Genomic DNA, 13747 nt, shown 5'->3' on the forward strand with positions numbered 1-13747 from the left:
CCATTTCATATATCTATGCCCTAGCTTCTTCTGAGTATGTAAGTACCTCAGGGCTTGGTGGTCCAAGCACAAGACAAACTCTTGAGGAAGGAGGTATTGTCTCCAGTGTCGCAATGACTAAACTATAGCATAAAATTCCCTGTCATAGGTAGAATACCGTTGTTTTGCCTCTTTGAACTTCTCACTAAGGAAGGTTATGGGGTGTCCCTCCTGACTAAGTACTCTTCTAGCGCCTACACCTGAGGCATCACCACCTCAAATAATTTTTGGAAATTTGGGAGGTGTAGTAGTGGTGCCTTAGTCATCAAATCTTTTATATCCAAAAACACTTTTGTCACAGATTTCGACCTTGTAAATTCTCCTTTCTTGAGGAAGTTTTTAATGGGGGCTATGATGGTGCTAAAGTTCCTAATGAACCTTCTGTAGAACGTGGCTAACCAATGAAAACTCCTCGCATCATGTATGTTCTGGGGAGTTGGCCAATCTCTAACGACTTTGACCTTATCAGGGTCAACAGAAACGCCATGCTCAGACACAACAAAACCAAGGAAGATGACATGTGTAGTCATGAAAGTACACTTCTTTAAATTAGCATACAACTTTTGCTCCCTCAAAATCTCAAACACTCTCCTCAAATGAACAAGGTGCTCTTTCCTAGTGGCTATAGTTCAATATATCATCAAATTAGACTACAAGGAAGTGTCCAATGAAAAGCCTTAATACTTGAGTCATAACTCTCATGAAAGTGCTCGATGCGTTAGTTAGCCCACTCCTCTTTCATAGCTTATAGCCACAAACTTCCTCAAGCTTCGTTCTTGTCTCAAGATTCCTATGGATCAACAAGCTTGTTCGTGGTGTGATGGAGTACTTGTGTGTCTTGGTGTTTGTCATTCCGAACCTTTTGGTAAGTTCGTTTCAATTCCTTGTTTTTGACCATCTAAAATAGCCCTTAAAGGTACCTTGTAAGCCTTGGAACTCTGCCCTGATCCTTGATTGAAAAACCTTGCTCATTCTCTTTGGATCTTCCTAGATTTTCAACGTGAACATGCTTGCTAGTATCATGCGTAAGAATGTTTGATTTGTACGCTAGGACTTGTGATCTATGACTTCTAATATAACATCTTTTAAAGTGAACTTGATTACTAATGATCAACTAAAACCAAATCATATACGTTTTCAAACTCTCAACAACTTGTGATCATTAAAATATGTTTGTGATGTTCATGCTTGGTTAATTCAATTCTTCCCATAGATTGTGATATTGTGTGTGTGCTATAAAGAGGGTCAACCGTAGGACTAGGGCTACTTAGAACCGTCTTACATCACATAAGCTGTTTTTTGTGAGGCTGTGACAATTTTATATAATTTTGTTGGTGATTCGTCCGTGACAGTTTCAGTGGTTCACCTCTCTAGTTGTTCTAGTGCCGTGTGTTGCTTTCTTGGGGCTTTGTCTGAGTTTCTTGGTGCTATGGCAGCCTTGTACTAATTTATTTGTGGCTTGTTTGTGGTGGTCACCTCGTTTGTGGTTGTTCTGATTGTTTTTGCAATTAATCTTATGATCATTGGTTAGAGTTTGTGAATGTTGGGATGGAGTTTGCAAATCCCAAAAGTATAGTTCCTTCATTAGTCACTTGTTTGAGTGAACCGCATACTGTGACTATGTCAGAGGAGGAGTATTCAAGGTTTGAATAGTATCAATTGTCTCAACAAGCATCTTATCACATTGAGTCTTTTGCCTAGAAAGGTAATTTTATAGTCTGTATGTCATCTGATATCCTTCCTACTAGTCCTTGGGTTATCGATTTTGCTGTCGTTGACCATATAACATGTGCAACCAACTTCTTTTCTGATTTCCAGTATTTTAAAAATCTACCTCAAGTTACCCTTGCTAATGGGTCCACTATTGCTGTTAAGGGGATAGGAATAGTAAATTCTACTCCTTTCATCTCTCTTTCTTTTGCTTTATACATTCATAAATCTCCTTTCAATCTCATGTAAGTTAGTAAGCTTACAAAGTCACTAAATTGTTTTATCACATTATTTCCTGATTTTGTGGTTATTTAGGATTTGAAGACGTGAAAGACGATCGGCATAGGATGGGTGAGGCTTGTGGACTATACTACTTTGGGTCGCCTTCTCCATCCATTGCCTGCACAGTCGCAGCTACACCACTTCAAATCCATTGTGGCCTTGGTCATCCGTCCTTGGACAAGTTGAAACGGCTAGTTCCTACATTGAGTTTTGTATCTCATCTTGAGTGTGGGTCTTGTCAATTGGGCAAGCGTCATTGTGTGCCCTTGCTTCTTGATTGACAAACGGGTGGTTAGTCCTTTCATAGTTCATTTCAATATTTGGGGTCTAGTCATGTCACATCAAAGTTGGGGTTTTGGTACTTTGTTACATTTGCTGATGACTACTCTAGGTTGACTTGGTTATATTAATGTAAGATCATTCCGAGTTGTTTGATATCTTTTTTACCTTTTGTTCCCAAATAAAGACTCAATTTGATATGCTAGTCAGAATACTTTGTAGTGATAATGCTAAGGAGTACTTCAGTACCCAATTCAGTACTTATATAACTAACTCTGGTATGATCCATTAGTCCTCTTGTGCCCACACTTCACAACAAAATGGAGTTGTAGACCAGAAAAACAAACATATTCTTGAAGTCACTCATACCCTATTGTATCAAATGATTATCACCAAAGTTTTTTGGAGTGAAGTTGTGCTTACAACTTGCTCCCTCATTAATAAAATGCCATCCTCTGTCCTTGGAGGTAAAATCCCATATTCACTTATCTTTCCTATATTTGGTTGTGTGTTCTTTGTCCATTAGTTAACTCTAGGAATAGATGAGTTGGATCCTCGTGCTATCAAATGTATGTTTCTGAGCTATTCCTATACCTAAAAAGGATATCGATGTTATAGTCCTACTATACATCGATTCTTTGTCTCTGTTGATGTCACCTTCTTTGAGTCCACACCATGCTACTTTGATTCTTTGAGTTCTATTGACCTTTGATGAGTCCCTTTCTCTACCTTGCCTTCCAGATCCAAACCTAATATTTGTGTCTGATCTCCTACATCTTTATCCAGTTTGAGTCCTTATCGTTGCTTGGATCTTTCCTATACATACAGCAACTCAAGGGGAAAGTGCCTCCTCTAGCTTCTACTATTGTGCCTCTAGTTCCCTCGTCAAATGATCTTATTCCTATGATGTTGATCCTCTTATAGCTGTTTGAAAAGGTACATGCACTTGTACCCAACATCCGATCTCTAATTTGGTTTGTTATGAATTTTTGTCACCCTTTTATTACTGTTTTGTTAGTACTTTGTCTTTTGTTGCTCTTCGAAAATCTAATTTTGAAGCCCTATCCCATTTTGGATGGTGGACAACAATGGTTGAAGAGATGTGTGCACTACATGATAATGATACTTGGGATTTGGTTTCTTCCTCTTGATAAGTCTATGGTTGGTTGTTGCTGGGTGTACAATGTGAAAAACAATTGTGATGGTTCTATGGCTCGTTTGAAGGCCCGCCTTGTTGCTAAGGGGTATACTCAGGTGTATGGTTTGGATTATTCAAAAACATTCTCTCCAGTTGCTAAACTTGCCCTAGTAAGTTTGTTCATTTCTTTAGCCACGACTTGTCATTGGCCTCTACATCAGTTAGATGTGCAGAATGCTTTCCTACATGGTGATCTTCATGAGGAGGTATATATGGTAGCAACCACCTAGGTTTGTTGCTCAAGGGGAGTCGGGCTTAGTATGTCAACTTGAGAAATCATTGTATGGATTAAAACAATCTCCACAAGCATGGTTTGGTTGTTTTAATATTGTAGTACTTGAGTTTGGCCTCCGTCGGTATGCAATAGATCACTTTGGTATTCTATCGTCATACTCCATGTGGCAAGATTTTGCTTATTGTGTATTACTAATGATGATTGAGGCATCCAAGCCCTAAAGCTTTTCCTACAGAGTATGTTTCAAACCAAGGACTTGAGACCAATGAAGTACTTCTTGGGTATAGAAATATTGAGATCTCGTACAGGAACTGTCTTCTCACATAGGAAGTATGTTCTTGAACTTTTAGATGAGATGGGGCTGTTGGGATCCAAACCTGTTTGGTGGAGGAATGCAATGATAGTAGAGATGCATGCTTTATAGGATAATGATGCTTAAGACTTGGTTCTTAATAAGTCTATGGTTGGTTGTCATTGGTTGTACATTGTGAAGGTTAATCCAGATGGTTCTCTGGCTTGATTGAATGCCTGCCTTGTTGCTAAGGGATATGCTTAGCTGTATGCTTGGACTATTCAGACACGTTCTCCCTATAGCCAAACTTGCTTGAGTACGTTTGTTCATCTCCTTAGCCACCACCTATAATTGGCCTTTACACCACTTAAAATGTGAAGAATGCTTCTCACAAGGTGATCTTCAGGAGGAGGTCTATTTCGAGCAATTGCTTGGGTTTGTTGCTTAGGGTGAGTTAGGCTTAGTGTGTTGGCTCAAGAAGCCATTATATGGTTTGAAATAACCTTCGAGGGCATGTTTTGATTGCTTCAATGTTGTAGTACTTGAGTTTGGCCTTGAATGGTGTGCAATAGATCATTCTGTATTTTATTGTCATACTTCATTCGGTAGGATTTTTCTTATAGTGTATGTGGATGATATTGTGATTATTGGTGATGATGATCAAGGTATTCAAAGCCTAAAGCTTTCTTTCAGACTAAGTTTCAGACAAAAAATTTGGGACCATTGAAGTACTACTTGGGTATAAAAGTATTGAGATCTCGTAGAGGAGCTTTCTTGTCATAAAGGAAGTATGTTCTTGATCTTTTAGACGAGACATTGCTGTTTATCCAAACTTGTTGACACACTCATGGATCCTATTAACAAGTTAATGTCAGATATTGGTGATTTATTTCCTAATCTCGGGCGGCATTGGAGAGTTGTTCGAAAATTGAACTATCTTACAATCACTTGAACATATATGTCCTTTGCAACAAGTGTTGTGAGAAAGTTTCTTGATTCCCCGAGAATGAATCATAGGGATGCAATAATTCACATTTTGAGATATCTTAAAGGTGCATCGAGAGAGGTCTCTTATATCAGGATTGGGGCTACACTCATATTCCGGGATATATTGATGCAAATTGTACTAGGTTGCCTTTCGACCGAATATCCACAGCTGGGTACTGTATGTTTGTTGCTGGTAATGTGATGTCTTGGAAAAGGAAGAAACAAACTATGATGGCTTGGTCAAGTGCTGACTCAGAGTATAGGGCTATGGCGCACACTCCATGTGAGCTTGTTTGGTTGAAGAACATGTTGAAAGAACTTGATTTTCCACATTCGCAGCCTATGAAGTTGATGTGTGATAATTGAGCTGCTATTCATATTGCCTCCAACCCGGTCTTCCATGAGCGAAAAAAGCACATAGAAGTTGATTGCTACTTTATTTGGGATAGACTTGTACCGAAGCTCATTATGAAAACTCATTGGAAGTCTGAGTTTCAGCTTGCTGATTTGTTTACTAAAGCCTTGGGAGATGCTCATGTGAAATTCATTTGTAACAAGCTAGGAGCATATGATTATATATGCTCCAACTTAAGGGGGAGTGCTAGTTGTTATTTAGTCATTTAGCATTGTTAGTGTGTGTTGTGTTGGAGTTTGGTTAGTATTAAATATGAGTTAGTAAGGGTATTATGGTCATTCATATTGTACTGACATATGTTATAAATAGAAGGAGAGACCTATCATTAGGTCCTCCGGTTTACCCGATTATTCAATGCACACGAACTGATATCCCTCCTATTGATGGGCAATAACCCTATATAAACACAACAAAGAAGGGAGCCTCTTCACCTTCCTATCATTAGGAGACTTACGGAAGTACAAGGAGAGATGATACAAATGAGAAAAAGAAATGAAGGCGATGAATCAACCAACCAAATGTCTTCCCAAAAATGAACACGAGAACTACTAACCACAATAAATTTAGGATAAGGAGAAAGAATAAATCTTCTCAAAGGAACATCTCACACCCATATTTGCATCCCTCCCATTTACCTGCATAAATTAACCTTAATCACTTTATGTCAAGGGGAATGGGAACCAGCAAGCCGTTTAACCATTAAGGCGATGTTTTGTGACACAAACTTACCAAACTGCAAAACCTCCTTAGCCTAGTCCTACGAACAATCTCCCAACTAACCAAATGATCCTTCCCTCTCCATAGGCCGAAGAAAATCTCTCATGACACTCAATATTCCTAGCTACTCCTATAGTAATTCGGAAATAAGCGAGAAATAAAGAGGGGCACTAGAAAGTAAAAAGACAAGCTTGAATGAGGGTGATGCAACCACTTCAAGAAAACAAAGCACCCTTCCACCCGTCCAAATGCTCAAACACCTTCTGAAGCGTAGGATCCGAAAAACTACCTAGGATTACCAGCACAACAGAACCCCTAAATAAGTCAAAGGCCATTGTGAAATACCACATCCAACTAAAGAAGCCAACTCCATAAATTTATCCACACTCAGAATAATCCCTGCCATCGCATTCTTCCCCAGATTTACTTTTTAAACTAGAAATTTTTAAAAAAAAAAAACTGTAAAATAGTAAGTACATTCAAAAAAGACTATGATCTTCTAAAGGAAAAAATAATATCATGTGCAGAACTAAGGAAAGACACCATAATCCCCTCCTCATCCTAATTCCTATGGCAAACCTTCTATCCATGGTCCCCCCCTATCACTCTACTCAAGAGAAGGACAAATTAAAAATGACAAAAGGGAAATCAATCATTTTTTTAATCTCTTTCCCCTTGCTTTTGAGGGAAATGGAAGCACCTTCATGGCCATATGAAGCGGGTGGCTGTAAATATATATTATAGTGGGCAGAAAAAGATGAAATGCGCATAAGGTACAAGATTTTGATGATCATTTAACTTGTACATGTGGATACACAGAAACTGGGCTTGAGTGGGTCCCACTTATATAACTACAGCAACTGAGGACAGCATGATGCGTGCACCATTGTGCTGCATTTGGACAAGAAGTGCATGGGACATGCTTTCCGTTGCTGCCAGAGAGCAAAGACAAGTACAGTTTGTCTGTCGACTATTTCTGCATAAACAACCATGATTGGCGACACACAAGAGAACATTAGAAGGTAGACAAAAGGTTTTGGGTGGTTTTGAACATTGATTGCAGCCCCTGTTGTGCCTATTAGGGTAATATATTTGGATCTTGGGTTCTACTTGTCAAAAAGAAAGAAAAATCTAGAGGTCCAATGAATCTATGGATAACAATTAAGCTGTTATTAGTTTTTTCATTATCACTTATATAATTCCTTGAAATGTGTCACTTGTCCTCTGTAAATGTAGGAATAATTCTTAAAATTCATAATTACGAGTTTTAAGATTATATTACTAACATGTTTATTGGAAAATCAAATAAAAAAATGACATGAAAAGACTGCTTCGTGATTGTGGTGATTGCCATATAAACAGTAGAGAGAAAAATGTACAGGACCAAGGAGAATGTGATGTGTGGTTGGATGAAGAAGGAGATGGCAATGTAGAGATGCTTGGAAGATTGCCACTTGTTTAGAATGACGTGTGGGTGTTATTTGAGCTCACTTGGAGAGGTTAAAGGAACAGGCTCCATCCAAACCCAACAAGTGTAATCTCTCAGAAAAATGTGCATGACTAAGGACATTGAGCTGTGTGCTTGGATGTGGAAGGAGATAACAATGGAGAGATGCATGGAAGATTGCCATGTGTTGAGAATGACACGTGGGTGATATTTGGGGTCACTAGGAGAGGTTAAGCAAACAGCTCCAATCCAGAACCAGCGTTGTCTCTGTAGGTGATCCTGAAGACTTAGGACCAATCAATGACTTCACGAAAAATCCATTAGTTGTTCATATCCCCACGATTATTTGTTCGGTTTGTGCCTTGAGCATTATTATTCAGTCCCTTGATTGCTGCTTGATCAAAATTTCTTTTGCTTTATCATCGCAGAGATTAGCCAAAAAAGTGATATGAAGTGCTGTTCCTGCATGCATATGTGTCACGAGTTAAGCTTGTTCAGGGCATTATGCTTGCCTATGACCGCTTATCTCGTGTTCTTGGGATGGGTTTCTATCATGTAAATACTAGTGTAGGGTTATTTTTTGCTAGTAGTGTCTTTGTATGCCAAATAAGGCAGTATGACTCCTCGGTTACTTTGATGTTTCCTAGTGCCAAGATGATAATTACATAAAAACCTCTTTAGGGGAGAGTGAGTGTTCATCAATCATTGTAAAACTCACTAGCTATTGTCAATGTGTTTAGCCTACTTGTGTCCCTCGCTAAGCACACAATGTCAACGGAGGTGGTGTTAAAGAATTCTGTTTGCTTAAATGTTTACTGCTTGCTTGCCACGACTTTTATGAATTGATTACTGTTTTCGCTACTATTTGAATGAATGTAAATGAAAGTGTTTCGTGGATGAATGTTGGTAAACGATAGATTGGCTAGTGAAGCAAGAGTGTTTTAGCTAGCGCCGCACGGCCCTTCACAAGGGTGTGAAAATAGTTGATACGTGACACTTGGTATCAGAGCCCAAGGTTGAGTTGCTACGTGAATTCGATTGCCTTCGTTGTGGGATTTGGAAAGCTTTGGTAAGGGATCATGGCACCAAACAATGCTGAGAGGATCAGTGTGCTAGAAGCACAGGTTGAGGCAACAACCAATACTGTGGCCGCGGAGGTGGCCCAGGTGAGAGAACTTGTTGATGAAGTGATGGGATCACAAAAACATCAAGCAGGTTTGATAGGCGACATGTCAGAAGACTTTCGCCACATAGTTGAAACTTTGCAGTTGCGGATGGCTGATCTGGATGCAAAGGTGAATCTGATGGTTCTTGCTATGGGGAACTCCAACACTTCGGGAGTTAACAAGACCAAGGTGCCAGAACTCTGGACGTATGGGGGTGCCCGAGATGCCAAAGAGTTAGAGAACTTCTTGTTTGATGTGGAGCAGTACTTTCGCGTTGTGAGGATAGCCTTAGAACAAGCAAAGGTGAATACTGCGACCATGTACTTGGTTGGTGATGCCAAACTGTGGTGGCGTACCAAGTACCAAGAAATTGAAAATGGAAGCTGTGTAATCGATAGTTGGGTAGACTTGAAGAGAGAGCTTGAGGCCCAATTCTTTCCTGAGAATGTTGAGTGTAATGCAAGGAGAAAACTGAGAGATCTCAAGCATACGGGTCGATTAGGGAATATGTGAAACAATTTTCTGCCTTAATGTTGGATATTCGGGATATGTCGTAGAAGGACAAGTTCTATTTTCTTGAGGGGATGAAACCGTGGGCAAGAATTGAACTTCATAGGCAAAGGGTTCAGGACTTGTCAACTGCACAAGCTGCTGCAGAACGCTTGACTGACTACATTGGTGATGATACCGCTTCGTCCAAACGGTTTGGCGGAGAGGGAAACAGTGGAAAGTCCTTCAAGAAAGGCAAACCCAAAAGTGGGGGAGCCGACTTTAAATCATCAACCTCGATGGAAGTTTCGTCATCTCAAGGGTTCAACACACCCAATGGAAAGGGAAAGAGTAAAATTTCGTGCTACTTGTGTGGTGGATCTCACAGAGTGAGTGAGTGTCAACACAAGGGATTACTCAATGCCTTACAAGCTTCCACTTCGGGAAAAGAGTTGGAAAGCAAGGAGGAAGAGGATAATGCCCCGAGGGCAGGTTAAGTGAGGCTGGTGAGCGCATTGGAAAAGCAGGAAAAAACATCGAAAGTTACACGAGCAAAAGGGTTAATGTTTGTGGACTTGAGGATAAATGGGAAGAGTACCCGCGTTATGGTGGATACGGGGGCTACTCATAATTTTGTTTCACAGTTGAAAGCATGGAGACTCAACTTATCCTTAGAGAAGGATACAGGACACATGAAAGCAATTAACTCTGTAGCCCGACCTACTTTGGGAGTAGCCAAACAAGTGGCTGTAAAGCTTGGACATTGGGAAGGTCATGCGAATTTGATAGTGGTGCCAATGGATGACGTTTCTGTCATTTTAGGAATGGAGTTCCTAAGGGGGACGAGGGCAGTGCTGAAGCCTTCAAATGGTTCCCTATGTCTGATGGGAGATCACTCGTGCATGGTGTAAGTCGTTGCAATGAAAGGAGACGACAGGAAGTTCCTTTTAGCTATACAACTCAATGAAGGATTGGGTCAGGGTGAATAGACACGTCTAGCCGCGGTGGTGGTAGACAAAGAAGTAGGCCAAGAGTTGGAGCTTGCAACCATCCATGCGGTGTTGGATGAGTACAAGGAGGTGTTGCCGGATAAGCTGTCTCACAATTTGCCTTCACGATGGACTTTGGAGCATGAGATTGAGTTGTTATCAGGAGTGAAACCACCTGCTAAAGGGCCATGTCAGATTGTGCCACCAAAGATAGTAGAGTTGGGAAAACAGTTTGATGAAGTGGAAGCGGGATGTGTTCGCCCTTCCAAAATACCGTTGGGAGCATTAGTGTTGTTTCAGGGGAAACATGAAGAGCATCTACGGAAGGTGTTCAACAGACTGAGGGGAAACTGTCTGGATGTGAAGAAAGAGAAGTGCTCTTTCGTTCAGTGGAGCAACAAATTCCTTGGTTATGTGGCTAAACAAGGTCGTATCCGGAGGGGTATGGAGAAGGTAAGGATGATTCAAGAACGGAAGATCCCCATGACAGTGAAGGAGTTGCGTTTCTTTCTTGGCCTTACTAATTATTGTAGGAAGTTCGTTGAGGGGTATTCGCGGAGAATGACTTCAATGACATAACTACTGGGGAGGTATTATTGGCCGCACACATGGGATGATGTGGATAATCATACCAAAACTTGTCTCACTTGCCAACAAGACAAGGGAGAGCGGAAGAAGTATATTACTTTCAAGGCCACACCAAAGTACTGTTCGGCAGAGGAGGCGACATGATTGTTCTTTGTGACTGTTGTGAAACATTGGGGTGTTCCCCAAGTTATTATTTGTGACCGAGATTTAATGTTCATTGACAACTTCTTGACAGAGTTTTTCAGGATATTCAGGTCACATCTTGACATCTCTTCGAGTTATCACCGATAGACAGACGGACAAATGAAGAGATTCAGAGGGCTATTGAAAGAGTACTTGTGCCATTTTGTCAACGACAATCAGAAGAATGACGTGTAACTACTTGATGTGGCTTTGTTCTGTGGCAAAGCCGAAAGGAGCTCAACAACCAACAAGAGCACTTTTGAGCTTGTTACAGGCCAGCTGCCGCTATTACCTCACATAGTGGACGAGCCGTACAGACAAAAGAGTCTTAGGGCATACATCTTCACCAGAGAATGGAGACAGAATGCAGAGTTTGTCAGAGCCAATCTGGAGAAAGCTTCTAAGCAGATGAAGAAGTGGGCAGATCAGGGGAGAAAACCGCAGTTTTATGCCAGCTACCTCAAGCCGTTCAACGCCAACACCAATGATCTGAGCAGAAGTCAATCAAACAGAGCAGAGTCGAAGACAGTGCAACTTGACAGACGTGAAGTTGAAGAGATCCTTGAAGAAAGAGAGTTCGTATCCTCAAGGAAGAAGCGGCAGAAGTTCCTAGTGAAGTGGAAGTGCCTTGATGACAAAGAAATCAGATGGATTTTTTCGAAAGATTTGAAGCCGTTAGTGGACAAAGTTGAAGTGTACCTACCGCCAAAGTCTACGAGGATGTCGACCGCATAAGTGGGGGAGAATGCCACGAGCTAAGCTTGTTCAGGGCATTATGCTTGCCTGTGACCGCTTATCTCGTGTGCTTGGGATAGGTTTCCACATGTAAATACTAGTGTAGGGTTATTTTCTACTAGTAGTGTCTTTGTATGTCAAATAAGATAGTATGACTCCTTGGTCACTTCGATGTTTCCTAGTGTCAGGATGATAATTACATAAAAACCTCTTTAGGAGAGGGTGAGTGTTCATCAGTCATTGTAAAACTCACTAGTTATTGTCAACGTGTTTAGCCTACTTGCCTCCCTCGCTAAGCACACAATGTCAACGGAGGTGTTGTTAATGAATTACGTTTGCTTCAATGTTTACTGCTTGCTTGCCACGGTTTTCATGAATTGATTACTGTTTCCGCTACTATTTGAATGAATGTTAATGAAAGTGTTTCGTGGATGAATATTGGTAAACGATAGGCTGGCTAGTTAAGCAAGAGTGTTTTAGCTAGCACCGCACGGCCCTTCACAAGGGTATGAAAATAGTCGGACCGTGACAATATGTTTGGTCATGTTTCTTGTTGCGTATTCTGTACATGTGTTGCATTTTTGGCATGAGATTCATTTCCTTGTTGTTTAGGATATAAGAAAATGAGTCTTATGAATTAGTTGATTTGTTTTGGTTACGGCTGTTTGTTGCTGTTTTGGCGATTTCCTACACATCCAGCTGACTCTATTGGATTTGTAGATTGCTGGATGGGATAGCACCAACTGAAGCAAGAGGAATAATTTTTTTGCGGTTCAACTGTTCAACTAAAGCATTTTTTTGCACCCCAAAAAAATCATGTTGCCAGAGGATAAAAAATCTGAAGGATCCCCAGGCCACAAGGCTCCCCGCTTTGTGAGGGCAGGGGGAGGGTCATCTTAGAATTCGCAGTCTTACCCCTGTTTTTATGCAGAGAGGCTGTTTCCTTGGACTCGAACTCGTGACCAACTGGTCACAAAGGAGCAAACCTTATCCTTGATCGAAGGTCCACCATCAAGAGGATAAAATATCTGATTAAGGTTATGTTTGGCTTGTGAAATAAGTATTTCTTGGAGTAAGATGGAATATAATGAAGAATTTGAGACTAGACAAATAGCTATTCCTTGTATATTCCTTACTATTTCATCCAACATGTAATAGGAAGGAATAGACATTCCCATGGTGAAATTTGGGAATAGTTATTTGTTGTTATGGATTAATAAAAAGTTTCACTTTGATTCCTTGTTATGGTTTCATAAAAGCTTTCACTTTGTTATTTTTTGTTCTGCTAATGATATATTTTTTTTATATTACGAATTGTAGTTAACCTATTATTACTAATCTATTCCTAGGAATAGCCATTGTACGAACCAAACATAACCTAAGAGAATGAATATTGATGTAAACTGAGCTATATAAAAGGATGTATATTTACATTTGCAGCAAAATTGGTGTTGGGGCAACCAAATTTTTATTCTCTCATGGTCACTGAAATTTTTCCTCTGGCAGCAATTGGGAGTCAAGGTTGGACTGCCCATGGAGAGAGAGTGTAGCTGGTGGTAGTGTGTGTGTGATTGCATATATATGCCCATGTGTATTTACCTATTAAAAAACATACAATTTTGCAGTTCTGCATTGATGCAAGGAGGGTTTAGAAAACATTTGCAAGAACTAAATAGACTCTCATTATGCATGTTGAAGTGGACAAGGCTGAATGAATTTGGAAAGGGGCGGGCAAAACAACACTCTTTCAGATCTTTTTGCTGGGTTTGTTGTAAAATGCAGTGAACGACAGATGGAACAGTGTTTTATTTGAATCTTATGCACAATTTGACTTTTCTTGTTTTACATGTGGCCTGGATACTCTCTCTCTCTCTCTCTCTCTCTCTCTCTCTCTCTCTCTCTCTCTCTCTCTCTCTCTATATTTATATATATATGTGTGTGTGCATGTGCGTGTGTGTATTTGCAAGAAGTTCTTGGATGGCATTGAGTTATGCTT

The 13747-nt window shown here is 40.3% G+C and overlaps 1 protein-coding gene across 1 annotated transcript in view; it reads left to right on the forward strand.

Annotated features, from left to right (window-relative positions):
• Window positions 1–13747, forward strand: part of LOC131150355 (mitogen-activated protein kinase homolog MMK1) — a 38155-nt gene that overhangs the window by 19964 nt on the left and 4444 nt on the right. The window lies entirely within an intron of this gene.

Source organism: Malania oleifera, chromosome 3 (assembly GCF_029873635.1).
Source record: "Malania oleifera isolate guangnan ecotype guangnan chromosome 3, ASM2987363v1, whole genome shotgun sequence".
NCBI classification, from domain to species: Eukaryota; Viridiplantae; Streptophyta; class Magnoliopsida; order Santalales; family Ximeniaceae; genus Malania; species Malania oleifera.